This window comes from Eufriesea mexicana, unplaced genomic scaffold (genome assembly GCF_001483705.2).
Source record: "Eufriesea mexicana isolate 0111107269 unplaced genomic scaffold, ASM148370v2 scaffold4744748268, whole genome shotgun sequence".
Taxonomy (NCBI): Eukaryota; Metazoa; Arthropoda; class Insecta; order Hymenoptera; family Apidae; genus Eufriesea; species Eufriesea mexicana.
The window spans coordinates 38,874-52,570 of record NW_016907972.1 but is presented as its reverse complement, the minus strand read 5'-3'; the positions used below and the strand labels follow the sequence as shown (position 1 = coordinate 52,570).

General features: G+C 37.7%; 1 non-coding gene across 1 annotated transcript; it reads right to left on the bottom strand.

Annotated features, from left to right (window-relative positions):
* Nucleotides 1-11,968: 11,968 nt before the first annotated feature.
* Nucleotides 11,969-12,040, bottom strand: TRNAM-CAU (transfer RNA methionine (anticodon CAU)). The gene has a single exon. It is a non-coding gene; the product is annotated as a tRNA-Met (tRNA).
* Between the last annotated feature and the right edge of the window lie 1,657 nt (nucleotides 12,041-13,697).

Here is a 13,697-nt window from a genome sequence, read left to right as displayed (position 1 = left end):
GTACATAAAGCGTAACAAAGTAAGACGCGCGTGCGTAGCGAGCCGGTGACTCCCCCGATGCAGTTCCTGGTGACGTCTGACTAAGCGTTCTATTTCGACGCACCCTCGGAGGCCGTGTGAGTAATCCCCGGACCGCATATATCCGCGCAGGTGGAACTCGTTCGAGGATTCTGCGAGTTTTGGATAGATGGCCGAAAAGTCATGTTCATGCGTGGTCCACCCTATAATTATCATCCCGATATTATTAACCACCTACCACCGTTCCCGTTTTGGCGTTACCACGCTGCTAACTGGTACGCGAAGCGATAAGGAATTGGGCAAGATATTCGTGTCAGGAATCGTGGTTCATCTATGCAGAAAATTTCTGATCATCCCGTCGATATTTAAACTAGTTAAAGGAACTCGTTTCGATTTTTCTAAAGACTTGTCTCTACGGGTTTATTGTCTTGCAACAAAATTTCGCAACAAAGCGAGTATTGTGAAAATAAACAGTTCGCTTGATACAGATATGTTTCGATAATTCCTACAATTATACAACGATTATTCACCAAGGATTATTTTCCCGAGTGAGAGTTTCAACCGTTAATCATTAATCATTCCGCAGACCAGCGATTTGTACAGCAAGCTTTAACCGGATTCGCGAGTACTTTCAGATTTTGTGCAATTAATTTATCATTTCGTAAATCATGTAGGCGGTGATTTTTAGTGGCACGTCGTTAATATTATTCGCCAAGTGTTACGGCCGCGGACGTCAGGTGTGTGCGCCGGAACCAAAGTCCAGTTTCCAACTGGAACGAAGGAAAATGTTAATAAAGTTATTTTCTCTGCCACGGAGTTTCAGAATAAACGACAAGACGTTAACATTCGCGACGTCCTTTATTCCATGTTGTGAATACATCTACATATAACGTAATTTCTACTTTACCGAAGTCTCTGTCAAAAGCCTCTGAATTGCTCTTCCTTCTGTTCATTTTATTTCTCTAGTCGAGGAACGAAATCGAATTGATAGTCGTCACCATGATTTGCGATTGGCAGCAAAAATCCTGTATCCAAATATATTTGAGTACAGCGTTGATTTCCAAACTTTGTAAGGCTGTCCATGTAACAAGAAATAGCCATTCTTTTAGCACTAGATTTACGGAACCCGTCAATTTGACGGAAAGGTTGCTCCAATTATACGATGGTAAATTATATAATATATAATTGTTTTTAAATTAAACTAGTCGTTAAAAAGAAAGGCACGTGGATTCCTTTACCGGTCAATTTAACAGGTGTGGTTAGAAATAGGTATACAGATAGCGATACAAATCGCAGCAATATAATTTACTTGATTAAATTTTCCTGCCTTATCCGGCAAAGCAGTATCGTTCGATCATTAATATTTAATTCCATAACGACACTCTGCCAGTCAAGTTTAATAAACATCTCTTAATAACGATATCTCGGGTCTGACGGACGAAAGCGTTTAATCAAGATCGCGGCGTTAGCCAAACAAGCATATCTATGCCCATTCCATCCCAGTCCATCTTCGTAATGCAAGCACAATGCTCGATTACTCAAACGCACACTCCGCGCGACCTTGCTCGCCATTATGCGCGCGTACGAACATTTGTATTATCCGGAAAAAAATCGGTCCCTTGACTGGTCGGGTGTTATCTCGCTCCGCGGAGCATTAAATCAAAGTGCATACTCTTGTATGGGTGCAACGTGCAGAATACGAGGCTGCAGTTGGGTGTGATTCGACGGTGCACTTAACAAGTCGCCCACGTGGCTCGCATCGATCCTGGCCACTCTTGCGTCCGTGTGCACGCGGATGCTCCGCTTCGCGATCTTGTGCGCGTGCGCATACGTGTGAGCGCGCGGCCACGCGAAATGGAGTGCTGATTGCGATACGGTGAGTTTTATTTTGCCCACGCTTTAATTTTTACCCATCCTCTCCTAATTCAACGCTAACAGATCCCGGAACAAGTAGGCTAAAGTAAATAATAAATTTAATAAACTTTCTCGATATCTATTCGACGCGTCGATATCGTGGAATAAGTATCGTATTAACATTCGATTAGATAAACAGAATTTATCAAAGATGAATTACGAGCATTGGCTATAACAAGACGAACCTGATTTTCGCCGCGAACGAATTATACAGACGCGAAACCGGGTTCGAGAAAAACGTGAAAGTGTATCCAACGACGTTCCCGATGGGATCACGGCCGAAAGGAGCAACGAACTCGTAAAAATACAAATCTGACGGTTTACTAGAGAACACTCTTTCCGTAAATCTCGAAACGCGTCACCGGATGATTCAGCAAAGAAACGAGTATGAGGAACCGGCCAAAAGCGAGCGCCGCGACGCGATAAATCACTCTCTTCTGGAAAGAAATCTCCATTTGGCAAAGTTCAGGATCGCGTGGACGACGGGAAGAATGAATACGAGCATTGATCAGAGAGATATCGAGCGGACGGAACTTTTATTCGATGCCAACCGCATCGGTTCTTCGACCTCCCGGAAGACTAGAATTCCAGAGCGAATCGCATTCCGAAAGCGGGACATTAGTTTCCTTACTTATCAGATTGTTGTTATTCCCTCGAGAACGTACGGTCGGTAAGTAACCTCCGAGTTTGGCGAATCCTGCGAGTTTAATGTCTCGTGCAACGTGCATCTTGATGCACCGACGTTTTATTATCGTTCATGGCCGCTGCGCCAAATGAAACTTTCCACGAGGCTTGAAAAACTTGGATCGTTCCTATGACAAACTCCTCTATAAGAAGGCTATTCTATCTGTGCTATTTTTAAAACGTCCACTTCGCAATGTCCATGAAAGGGCGATAAATGGAGCGAGGATTTGAGGCAGTACGGCGTAATAGACCCGTTTTCGCGTTCATGGAGGAAATAATCGGCACGACAGAGAGTTGAGGAAACGTCAGCAGGTGCACGTGGGTGCATATGTCAAATGTCGAAACGTGTTAGAACGTTTCGTCGCCAGGTTCGACGGTGCATATCGCGGCGTGGCCGGGCCGGACCGAGCGGAGCCGAGCGCACGTGGACCCGTTCCAAAGTAAAGCCGGCTGGCATTCATCACGTTTGGATTATTCGCCTGGGATTTTCGTCTCTCGCCTCGTCTCCTCGCTAAATTTATGTGCCGGCGATCATTACGCACTCTTGCCCGTTCTATCGGCTAATTCGCCCGCCTCGCTTTCTACGCTCTATACCTATATTCGCGTTTGTCGTTATCCTCGGCGAGATCGTCGTCTTCGTCGGCTACGTGGACGCTCGGGACCAGCTGCCACGAACGTTCTGCTGCTCCCTGTACTCGCAATTACGTGAAACCGGCGCTAAAGCGTGCCAGTCTTACTGGCTCATTAAATAATAGCACTGATTACGCGGCAGGCTCTAACGATACCGTTCCCGTGATTTATACCAGGCTCGTGTGCACGTCTATGAATGATATCGCGTACAAGTAAATGGCGTTGCAAAAATTTCGCAACATCGAGTACACGGTGTTTCTCCCATTGCAATACACGTTCCATTTCCCGTTCTCGTTTTGTCTCTAACTCGCAAAACGAGATAACGCGTACGAGGGAAAAGTTAAGTTTAGCCGGCATTTTTCTAGACATGTCTCCCTAGTCATAACTACAGTGCGAGCTCTATTTTCCGACATCGCGAAGACACGCGTTGAGGCCGTATAACGTATGACGGAGATTTACGCTTTGATTTGTGCTTCTTCTGCTTTCTCTGCTTTGCATCCGACCGCAAGACACGCAATAACTCGTCGATCGTAATGCATTTTATGGTGGAAACCGCAAACGGTGCGATCCGGTCTGGCAAAAATCCGGATAGTTGCTTCATCTGGCTTTTATTGCTTCGCCTTATACGCCGGTTGCATTTAATTAACGCTACTAGCAGTTCATTTACCCATCCCGTGATCATAATAATCAGCAACGTTTACCACTCGCTCAACACCATAAACCACACAGTGTAAAGATATTATCTTTCGCATCGACGGATCTACAATTTTCTTCTCACCCTGCAATTATGTCCCATTCCACGAACTCTAGAAAACCAGTGCCGTATCAATTAGTATATACTTTCGGCTGGGTAATGATATCGATCAAACCCTATCGGACGCAAGCTCGAGCTGTTCGACAAATAGCAGGAACCGAGAGTTCATAAACTCGATAAACAGAAGTATCACGCCTGGAAGATTGTGTTACAAAATAAGCGCAGAGGCTAGTCGCGTCTCTGGCCGGTGAATGGGTTAATAACGGCGAGCAGAGCTGGTATCCATGAGCGCAAAAAAGCCGAGATTCTAGCGAAAACTATATGTACGGAAAATAGAAATAAATCGAGCAGACCTATCTATAACGGTTGTCCCGTTCGCGGGGACCGTTCTTCCGCGTATGAAATAGATTCCGATCGATAGGCGACGGAAAATAGATCATTACGAACAATGTCGGGTGCTAGGCGAGCAACCTTGGAACAGGAAGCCGGGGGTTGCGGTGCCGTAAAACGACTTGGGTTACCATCGACCACAGATCTCTGTTTATTCGTCTGATATCTGGTATCTGATATTAGTTCACCTGGCGTCAACCCGGCCAGATAAATAAATGTTAACGTCACGGAGCCGTGGCACCGGTAACACGATCATAGAGGCTGGAGAGAACAAAAGGAACGATGCGTTTCACGGAAACGGCGGATACCTGTATCCGCATCGCGAGGGTATCAAAATTCCTTCCACTTTCCCTGCAATTTAGGATGGTATTCAGGTGCTCGAAAGCGACCGAACGCACACTATCATCGCGCGTGATTGCTTCATCGTCGGTGCATAATTGCGCGTGTTTATGGATGGCGAAACGTGTATTTAACGAACTTAAATGGACACGTAAGACAGAATGAATTTGCCGGAGCAGCGATAACGTTGGTGATACGCTCTAATAATGAAAAGAGAAAAAATTGATTCCTTTCTGGTTCCTACAACAGAAACTTTCATCTCGTGCTTAGAAAGAGATTAAATCGTTCGTTACCGATGTAACGGCTTTACTTTCTTCCATTTACGTATGCTTACCAGCGTCGTTAATTAGAATTACAAGTAATAATTACGCCAGAGTTCTGATATGAAATCGATTTTGCGAAAAATGTCTGATCGTTAAAGCTCTGCAACAGAATCAGGTATGAAGTAATGAACTTGATTATTACCAACTCTGCTTAATGTTTGAAAATTATAATGCAGCCTAACATCCTGCGTGCCACGTTTACGCAATGCCTAATACACTGGATTATGATACATAATTCATGGTCGGTCAAATCGAAATGTCAGAAACTATTTAGCCATCGTAGAGATAAATGACTGTTTGGAAAACCGAAGATACAATTTTGCATAACACGAAGATGTATCTGATGCACCCGTGTAATGGAAAAGTAAATTACTACGTGTATTATCGTGTATATAAATGATTAGGAAAGTATAATGTACTTATCTAGAACCGTAGAATATCAGCAATAACATTTCAATTTATAATTTTCCGTTTTTTCATCATTAATCGGTAGCTTCGCATTTAATAAAATTTCATTTATATACAGAAATAAATAATATACATACATATGTATACGTATATGTAGACGAAACAACGAGTACTGAGATACAGTTCCCTCGAAAACAAAATATTTCATAATAAAACAAAAAATGTACAACTTCGTACATATTCAGTGCGTGAAAACTCAGCGAGTGACAAGAAATATTTAAATATTTTCAATGTTTAAATTTATTGTAAAAAATGGCCGTACGGTTGACATCAGATACATTACGTCAGCAATACCCTAATTTTTTCCCTTCATTTCTACTGCGAATCTTATGTTTGATTTGTGCATTTCCATTACTTCAGGTACATTACATACCATTCAATGTTACACAAAAAATATAAGATCGCGATCTCTAAATTTTGAGAACACCTTTCAAAAAATCTATAAAGTAAATAAATTTAGCCAAATGTTAACAAAAACTTCCAAGGATTTGATTCCCTCTAACACAATGGTTACAGAAACAGCGAAAATTCGGAGACAGGTAACATATTCTCTTATTTACAAGTTATCCGTGTTATAAATAATCTAATTCTGCGACAAGTCATTTCCACAATGTTTCTTAACCGAACTATTTTTTAAACCCTTAAAAACATCGAATCTCTATCGACACAGTAGTTGATAATATGTTTATTTCTCATCAAGCGAAAGGGTATCCTAAACGAGAATGCATTGGTTCACAAAATTCATCCAAGCGATCGCCCTCTACGTAACAAGGTACCAGAGCGAGAAAAATGTATGGAAGTCGACGATATATTAGAAAAATGGAATATTTATAAACCGAAAAAGTAACATTCTGTCAAATATATTCGTGTTAATAATTATGTGTTACTGCGAGTCACATTTTACGTCGAATTGTTCATTTGAAATTTCAAATGATATGTAAAATATGTAAAACAATGTATTAGATATAATCTGTATAGATCTCATAATTAGAAAAATGTTAAAAAATCCCCTGCAAGTATACCAAGATAAGAGATCTATAGTAAAATCTATATTTAATTATATTAAAATAAAATTAATTCTTGTGTTGCAAATAATACAACTATTGCCTATAATTTAGCGTACATACTTCATTAACAACATATGTAGGTATTAAATGAAGTCATATTTCGATACACAACTTTGATGAACCACAAACAGCCACGTCATGGTACTTTGTAAATTGGCAAACATTACAGAAGATCCAACTTCAAACGTTCTCAAAGCAAACATGGTCTTTGAGAGATAGATAAATTTTATGCTCATTAATCAAACTCGAAATCTGCACACAGTTAATTTGAATATATTGAAAAACTAACACAATTAAAGGAACTAAAACTGAAAAAATACTAATAGAAAAATGCTGTTCCTTTCTTCCTTCCTAAAGCATCTATTATAAATTTATTACCTATTATAAAATTATGCCAATATAATATAATATACAATATAAAATATACATTATAATTTAATCCATTAGACAAATGTCTACAATTCTATCTTTTCTAACAGAACTATTTCCTCGAAAGTATAATAGTTTACATTTCAATAGAGAGAGAAGAGAATGCAAACAGAAAAAACTATGAATATTAACGAAAAAGAATTTGTATAAAACAATCAGATTCCACACGAAATTGGTGGAGTCGAACAAAAAGGAAGAATACAAGACGTAAGTATATAAATAAACGTATAAATGGTAGAGATGAGAAGCGCCGTCGTCAACCCAAAACAAAACATGCAAAGGTAAAATGCAGAGAACGTCCTAGACAGCATCCGTCACTCTTGTAGGAAGACTAGATCGTGTGGTAAGATTTACTATCTCTGTATCTGGGTCAAATATAGCGCCTTCACGAAATTCCTGAATTAATTGTTCATCTGAACATCAAACAAAAAGGATGTTTTGAATTTTTACCTCAATTTGATACCATTTTGCTTTATATTCACAATTATCAGAATTTATTTATAAAATATATCAGAAGAAGATGTAACCTGAAATTAATAATTACACAATATTAATAAAATTTATGTTTATGTAATCTAAAGTCTACTATAATGCACTAATTTATATAAATATTTATTAATAATCATTATAAATTTAATTCACTTCAATTTTTATGAAACATCAGTTTGATTTAAACATAAATTTTATTTGCAACAATATAAGCATAATATGAAATTAACTGTTGATATCTCTCACCCATACCGTTGTACCAGGGTAACTGCTAACTGTTTCTTTATTCTGGCACGAAAGCAGCTTCAAAGCAATGGGGCTGATAGTGTAAATAGTCCTTACCACCCTCGACACTGGATTTAACTCGAAGACGTAGATATTTATCGCTCCCTTCGTCGTCAGTAGCTTTTGTGTGGCGAAGTAGTTTCGTATAACACCAATACGCAATCTGGATAAAATAAAAAAATTTCATATAATAACGCGTAATAAATTAAAAAAAACAAGAATTTTAATTACTTTTGCAAACTGTATTTCACACTAATCATAACGCGCACTATCATATATTCAAATTTGATATGCAATCAAAACGAAATATGATGCAATCGAAACGAAATATGATGCAATCAAAACGAAATTCACAATCAAAATGGCTGACCTATTATTCACGAAAATTAATATATATATTTAATCGAGAAAAATTAAAAATTATAGTATCAAATGTTATTTTAGTGTCATTATTATATATATTATTCAAAAATATTACACTGATTTTAGTTTTAACATGTTATTTAACATGATACATAACACGCATGTTCGACCTATCAAAATTATTAAACGAATTCTGTACGTGACATTTCGAATCGCGTAATGGCGCCTAATAGCTCTTATCGTAAAGGAAGGCAATGCTATAAATTATAAATGGCGCTGAGTAGCAATGCAAATGTCGTGAAACATTATTTAGATACTATTATCACAAATATTGCTACTAATATTATTATCAGCATTATAATTTACAAACATTGCGCGATTATTGTTTGAAAAGAACATATTCTTGTATAAATTCAATTATATAACGTTTAGAACTTTCCGATCTGTTCCTTTCAAATTCAAATTATAGAAAAATTTATGAGATCAGTGTGAATTTCATTAAATTTTCAGAACCAATTATAATTTTGTGTCGTTTATTGCGAATTTCTATTATTTCAGTTACCTTAATCTAAAATAATTACCTTAATTAGCAAAATTCCATGGTCCCTGGAAGTCGGAGCACGAATCGTCCCTTCACACTAGTCACTGCTTCACTATTTGAACTGTAACGAACATTTAGATCGATGCATCATGGCGGCCAACAATTGCTAAATAACAGTTCGAAATGTACGAAATATGAATAATGATCTTTTGCTGAAATTTATAGCTTCAAAATATCAATTATTTCATATTTTTTAAAATAATTGATATTGCTATATATTTTATTGTTAAAATTAATAAAATATACATTTTTATTAAAATAATGAGTAAAAAGTCATACGATCTGCTTTCTTCCGCCGAACTATTTTATGACACGACACTATGCACATATACTAGATCAGATGTAATACTCATTTACAAAGTTTTTAAAATAATAAACGCAACATCACTTATTGTGTTTACGACCTCAACTAGTTTAACTACTTTTATTCATTACGTGAAACCACTCGAAATTTGAAGGTACGAAACTTTGATCACGTACGACACTTCGTAATATGGATACGTATCGGAAGACTATACCACTACATATACACACATACATCGATCGAAAGATCGAATTGTGTTTGGCTATTACTAACTGCTAGATACATTTTATAAAATAAAAGTACTAATTGCTTACATATACTATAAACGCAGTACTTTAATAATTATAACATTACATTATCATAAATATCTTTTTACGAACAAATGTACGTATTAATAGCGTCTATTTTGTCTTTCATAATAGGTTAACATATAATTCAGCTACTACAATAAATACTAGATTTTGTTTATATTTACTTAGGATCTATCATACTAGATATAATTATAGATGCTACATTAGTCAGCTTAAAACAATATTAATTACCTTTCTGTCACAATTAGAATGTTAGATGCTTCTTCAAATCGCTCGAACAATAGATGCATCACTTGCTGTAGCTGAGGCAGTAACGAATCACCTACCGAAACGCTGCACGCTGATTGGTCAGTGCAGTGACGTAGCTTGTAAATGTAGCACTGCGTAATTAGATTTATGAAAATACAAAATATTGAATTGTTATCTTAATAATCCCTTATGCATCGTATATTTGATTCAATAAGTTGAAATTAAACGATAACTACCTAATTTTCATCGTAAAATGCCTAATTCGAAAATCATGTTACATGTGATAATAAATAATTTTAACATTGTTTTACATTTTAAATTTTTTTAATTACTACTAAATATTAATTTATCTGTTTAAAAAGGAAATAGAATTTATCTGTAATAAAAATAATTTACGTTCTTTCGATATCTGTTGCATCGATATGTAAGTACGATCGATATCGATACGAACCATGGTGTGATGTGTGTATACATATATATATGTATTCACTAGCTATACGAAAATCGCGCGTATTTCGTACAATTTAAATTCCTAACTAGAATCCTGGATGATACTACCAAGCATAATTCTTATAATTCTGTTGCTATTACGTGTTCTTTATACAATATGGCAAATAAAATAATAAATTGTTAAACAAATTGGTAAAATAATAATACAAAAATATGCAAATGTTATATATAATTTTTTATTTTATATTAAAGAATAGAAAATATTTCCATACTTGAACATTGTAATTTGTTATTAACCTTTCGAAAGCTGTTATTTATTAGTTTCTTCTATAATTATAAGTAGTAACATAGATTATATAAAAAAATATTTTAATAAATAATAAAAACCATTTCACCCATTATTTCAGGTCTCGCAAATATTTTCTATGCCTCGTTTAAGCAACACGTTTCACGTTAGCAATTGGACAATGCAAAAATTTTAATAGATGATCGTGCAATTGCAAATTCCTTAAAATAGGAGTTTCGCCTAAAGGATAATGGGATAATCGAGGTTTTACCAAATTACAAAGCCCTTAATGCTCTGTTCGTGATTTATGATGTACGTGGGTGTGTACAAAGGAACGAGCACGTGCAAATTCGATGCTTGTGCTTAACGGTAACGACACGCCACGCGACGCGACCCGTACCGATCCGGTCTTTTGGAGCCATGAAAGCTCATGTTTGTGCCTGTTTGACAAGCGGTCAAGCCACTTTGTCACGTGTACGACGTGCTCACGTTAAATAATGCCGACCCGGGGTTACGCGCCCGATCTCATTGATATTCCATTTATAAGGAGCGCGAGTAAATACCATCAATACTTGCGAGTAGGCGCCGTGCAGACAGTGGTCAAATACATACTTTCTATTCCTTTGTAAATTCAATCCAACGCTTTGTTGTGTCTTATTTTTCTACCTTCATCGAGCTATCGATTGCTTCTGTCGTAAATATTCATAACGTTCCAGTGTGAGCTTTGAAAAATCTTAATTCTGGAAGAACAATTCGCGTTATGCGATATAAAAGAATTTCAAGTATGAAAATGGGCGATAGCTCAAACAAAGTCAATATAATACCAAGTCATAAAGTAAAGGACTGAAACAAATTTACAGGAGGAATATACTTTTTCATTTTTCCTTTCTTGATTTTACAATTAGACAAGTGAGACAAACTACCTGTAACTTTACATGCAATTTCGTGAAACCGATGTTAATTTTAATCATTAGATTAAATAAATAATACGTTTCATAGTATTCGTGTGAATAAACGGTTTTACGGTAAGAAAGTGTAACAAATATATTAAAGGAGATGATATACGACGTTGAAAATTACGATCAGTGAATATTTTTTTGTGAACGTAATGTCGTGAATGCCACTCGGTAGTTCGAGTGTTTTTCTTTCTGGAGATATCTCGGTCAAAGCCAGTTCCTTCTTAAACTCTGAAGAGATACTCCGCGAAGCGAATATGACACCCACCAAATTTACGTCCGTGAACTCTGGTGAACTCCTGAACTCGTTGTCTCATCTTTTCTTTGCGGACAATGACGGAGGAATGGCATCCATCGTTGTGCATGTCACTGCTCACCGGTTGTGTCTTGAGCTTACGGGACTTTAGGACACACTCCCGTCTCTTTTTGCATTGCAAATTACTCAACTCGCAATTTAAACGCCCTCGCAATTGAATTAAAATCCTGGTACAAAGTGGTGTGGTACAGCTTCCGTTATGCGACGAATTTCGTTTACTTTGCGGAATAAAATAGTTTTGCTCGTAGTATTTTGTTTCCATAAATACAATTACATATCTGAATTTCGTTAAAAATATAATGCATACATTTTTAAGAAAAAAAAAAAAAAATTCCAACCTCTTAGCAGAGCGTGGTTTCGATCCACGGACCTCTGGGTTATGGGCCCAGCACGCTTCCACTGCGCCACTCTGCTGGTGGAGAACTTACTCTAAATGCGTATAGAAGAACCCGTTCCGATGTTAAAAATGAAATTTATATTATGGATAAACGTATAGAAAATAATAAATATCGCAATGAAACATATGCAACAACTAGAAATAAATATTGATAACGGAAATTATAAATGAAAATGTCAATTCGGATCCATCGTCGACAATTTATTTTCGTTCTCTTATTGCATAGCAAAATGCACAGGATTTAGTCACATTATAAGAAATTAAGATAGGTTTAGGAAAGAATATCGGCATGATTAGAAACAACTTTGTTAAGATGCTACCTGTGTGTACCCCGGAGCAAGTAATCTAAACGGTGCAACGTAGATCAACCACCTGGGTCGAAGTATGGAGATGCAGCGGATGCAAATAAGTATCTTGGTCGATCCAGGTGCGCTCCCCTTTTAAGATCAGCAATCTTAAACTAGCCCCCACCTATATAGTCTCAACCGAGCCACGTGCTTCAGCTCAAGCCGTGTATCTGCCTTATTGCTAGTCTGCACCAATACTCGTGACTTCTTTTCTGCCTGTAGTTAATTACCGATGTTGCGTGTTCAGTTTTTGTTATTAAAGACAGCAAAGTCAAAGCCACATATCGTTGATCTAAAATATTTATAGACAACTATATTTCCGAGCTGATAAAATTAGAATACCCAATTTCATTGCTTCCCGATGAAATGCCTCTGCCTTGTTACCAAAAATATCATCGACCTTACATTCAAAAGGTATCGCATTGTCACGTGTCGATAGCTAGAAAGGCTTTATTAATCTCTACGCTAAAAGGCTTAAGGACACAGGGTACATCTTTGGACATTCCATTCTTGGAGGATTTCATAGGACAGTGCTCTGGATACCCTTGCCTCTCAGCAAAGAGAAAGAAAACGCTATCCAATTTCTCTCGCTTTGCATGAGTCGCTAGAAGCTTACACGTTGAGATAACTGTAGGTTCTCGCGAGCAGTGGCAGGCTTTCTATCGGTCGCGATAGGATCACGTTTTAATTTAATGTAACCCTGTCCGGCCATAGCCTGTTATAACCGCGTCTCCGTGCACGGCTGCATCTCTCATGGGCACGTTTCGATGCCGCGATCGTTTTAAGCCTCCATAGAGCGTTGGACAAGTACATAAAGCGTAACAAAGTAAGACGCGCGTGCGTAGCGAGCCGGTGACTCCCCCGATGCAGTTCCTGGTGACGTCTGACTAAGCGTTCTATTTCGACGCACCCTCGGAGGCCGTGTGAGTAATCCCCGGACCGCATATATCCGCGCAGGTGGAACTCGTTCGAGGATTCTGCGAGTTTTGGATAGATGGCCGAAAAGTCATGTTCATGCGTGGTCCACCCTATAATTATCATCCCGATATTATTAACCACCTACCACCGTTCCCGTTTTGGCGTTACCACGCTGCTAACTGGTACGCGAAGCGATAAGGAATTGGGCAAGATATTCGTGTCAGGAATCGTGGTTCAGTTTGCACAGGTATATTAACCGATAAATTCTTTCGAGACACGAGGTGCTATTTATAATCGACGGTAATTTATACGCGTTATAATAGAGGTTAATTTATCGATAAGATCATCGTTGCGTTGATAATACCTGAGAATAGGGGACGACGTGGTAATTGCAGTGGAAATTTAGACG